Genomic DNA, 3,432 nt, shown 5'->3' with positions numbered 1-3,432 from the left:
CACAGAGAAGATTCAGAACAGAGTCCAAGTTGAAGAGACATTCCTAAAGATTCAGAAGCTTCTCTTTAAGGGAAACATTTTTCTGGTTGCCTCAGGCCCTGGACAGCACAGAGTGCTCCAAAAGAAGAGATATATGAACATTTAAAAGAACCAAGTAAGTGAAGAATATATTTTGTACAGATATATAACACAGTTAATTGCACAGCTAATTCAAAAGTAGCTATACCTTTGATGGATGGTGAGCCTGGTATTATAAAAGAACAGGAAGGGACTAATGAATAAAACCCCTTTAATAGCAGACTTCTCCCAGAAATGGGCCAATAATTTTGGAAACAACATTTTGCTTATGGTTTTATATTGCTGCAAGTTGCATATTAAAAATCTCTGAAGAATTAAAATTAAGAGCAATGTATACTTATAATCCTAGCTACTGTGGGAGGTTGAGTCTGGTAAATCACTTGAACTCCAGAATACTGAGTTGCAGTGTTCTAATTCAAGGAAATGTCTATAATAAAGCTAGCACAAAACTGATTATCTTCAATGAACAGCAGACACAAGGCTGCCTAAGGAGGTAACAGTCCAGGTCAGAAAATGGAGCAAGCCAAAGGTCTTGTGCCAATCAGAAGTGAGATGAAGGTATGATGGGTCACTGAACTTCCAGACCAGAAAAGCTAGGAAGACTCAGGCTAAAAAATTAAGAAAAAGAAAGGAGAGATGAGGAAAGGAGATGAGAGAGACAAAATGAGAGGAAAGGAAAGAAAAAAGAAATGACCATGATGTAAAAAAAAAAAAAATCATGGTCAGTGTGAATAGACTGTAATATATAATAAACATTTAAACAGTCTTTATTCCATCTAAATCTTCCCTTTTTTTAAAAAAAAAAAGCTTATCTAAAATATTTTAATTAGAAAGAATAAGGAAATCAATGTGCATCTGTTAAGTTTCAATTTTAGCCTGATTAAATAATGCTTCAAGATGCATGCAACCAAATAAATCTTTCTTCTAGCATGGAAGGATGCCTGGTATTATACAAATACAAGTGTTAGCAGAAACATTAGGAAAAGATTAGCATAGAGAAGAAAGAAAATTTGCAAAGACTCGGCAATTTGGTACAATTCCAGAAAATTTTCTCCTAGGGAGTATTGACAGTATTTCTTTGCTATAAAGTATATATGTATGAGTTAAGGGAAAATTTGTTTTCTTTCCACATGCCAATTAATAGAGGAAATAATAGTGATAATCCCCATCCCCTATCCTTAAAAACTAAACTTAAAGAAAATTTTAAAGGTATTCACAATTTATTTTAAACCTACAGATTTGTTCCTAATGAGACTCTTGCTTGCTCCCAATTCAGCTTAGTTTAATATTTCTTTGGGTCATTGATACAAACACCTCTTTTTTCATTATTCTGTGTCAGTTATAGATAAAATTAAAGTCTACTTGGGAAGCAACGGAAAGCAAATAACTACAAATAATAGTTTTCTTTTATGAAAGGTTACTTCAATTCCACCTCCTAAATCGATCAGACATTTGTTATAATGAAATGAATTTAAGTCAAGAAATTAGGGCTATTAAGGCAGAATTTTTTTTGATTAGCAGATTAAGAAAAGTTCAATTGCTGTTGAAAGAAAAAAAATAAACGTAGCATAAAAATTCTGAAGTAGAAATGTATTTTCCAAGAGAAACACAAAAAAGCAAGAAGGTTAAAAGAAGATAGGAATGCTATATAAGCCAAAAGTAATAAAGTATAAAAACAAATATAGTAGAAAGGATATTATGATAACAGATTTCCTAGGGGAAAATGACATATCAAAAAGTCATCATGAGGACAGAGCCAAGATGGTGGTATGAAGGAAGTAATTCCCAGGAGCTCTCTTCCAGAATACTCTAAATAGCTTAAAATTATGACTCTAACTAAATTCTAGAGTGGCAAACCCACCAAAAGACTGAGTGAAACAATTTTGCAGCTCAAGATAACTTGGACAATCCACAGGAAAAATTCTGTTCCACCACAGTCAAAAGGAGCTGCAGCTCAGCCAAGAATACACTGGGCACAGAGTGAAGGAGCTCCAAACTTCCAGGAACAGCCCACGGGGCTTCTGGGTCCCTTGTCCATGGCAACAGGAGTGGTTTCCAGACCTCCCAACCCAGGGATCATCAAGGTCAATCTGGAAATTCAGAGGGAAATCTCTGCCAGAGTCAGTGCAGAGTCCAATGCAGCTCAGGCCTCAACACAGACCCAACCCTGGAAACAGAAGACCTGTGGAATCACCCAGCAGATGCTTCCAGAATACTCAGCCCACAGATGGTAAGGAGTTGGGGGGAGACTCTCAAGGTCTCTCCTCTGTCCCTGGGACAGGACTCTTGTGCTTTGTCCACATTCAGATCCTGGTCACAGTCTCAGATCCCCTATTGCTATAGCTGAGCAGGGAACCTCCTCACAGTTCCAGGGCAGAGGGGAGCGCGTATGGTCATCCACAGACCAGAGCACACGACCAAAGAGCAATCAGAGCCTCTTGTAAGGTATTGAAGGAATTGAGGTCCCTGGGGAGGTATCCCAAAAATATTCAAAAGCTTGGAAAGCTTGTTAAAACCAAGTCATAGCTGGGTAAATGAGTAAATAGGAAAAAAAAAAGAATCTGACCATGGATAATTACTTTGGTCCTTTGGAGGATGAAAATGCATAATCAGAAGATGACAAAGTCAATGCTTATGTATCCAAAGCCTCCAAGAAAAATAGGAGATTGTCTCAGGCTATGGAAGAGCTCAAAAATGACTTTGAAAATCAAGTAAGAGAGGAAAAGGAGAAATTGGGAAGAGAAATGAGAGTGATACAGGAAAATCATAAAAATCAAGTTAGCAACTTTGTTAGGGAGATACAAAAAAAATACCAAATAAAACAAAATGTTAAAAACCAGTTTAGGTCAAATGGAAAAAGTAGTCCAAAGAGTTAATGAGGAGAAGAATGCATTAAAAAGCAGAATTGGTCGGTTGGAAAAGGAGATTTTTTAAGCTCTCCTAAAGAAAACAATTCCTTCAAATATAGAATGTAACTAAGGGAAGCTGATGACTTTTGTGAGAAATCAAAAACCAATACCAAAAACAAAGGAATGAAAAACTAGAAGAAAATGTGAAACATCTCATTGGGAAAACAACTGACTTAGAAAACAGATCCAAAAGAGATAATTTTAAAAAATTATTTGGCTACCTGAAAATCCTGACCAGGAAAAGAGTCTTCACTTAATTTTTAAAGAATTTCTCCAGGAAACTCTCCCTGCTATCTTAGACAAAGGCTGAAATAGATCTTGAGGGAATCCACCAATCATCTCCTGAAAGATATCCCCCCCCAAAAAAAAAACTCCCAGGAATATTATAGCTAAATTCTAGAACTCCCAGGTCAAAAAGAAAATATTACAAGCAGTCCGAAAGAAA

Source organism: Macrotis lagotis, chromosome 5, assembly GCF_037893015.1.
Source record: "Macrotis lagotis isolate mMagLag1 chromosome 5, bilby.v1.9.chrom.fasta, whole genome shotgun sequence".
Lineage (NCBI taxonomy): Eukaryota > Metazoa > Chordata > Mammalia > Peramelemorphia > Peramelidae > Macrotis > Macrotis lagotis.
The sequence above is the reverse complement of the archived record's forward strand: the minus strand, read 5'-3'. Positions refer to the sequence as shown.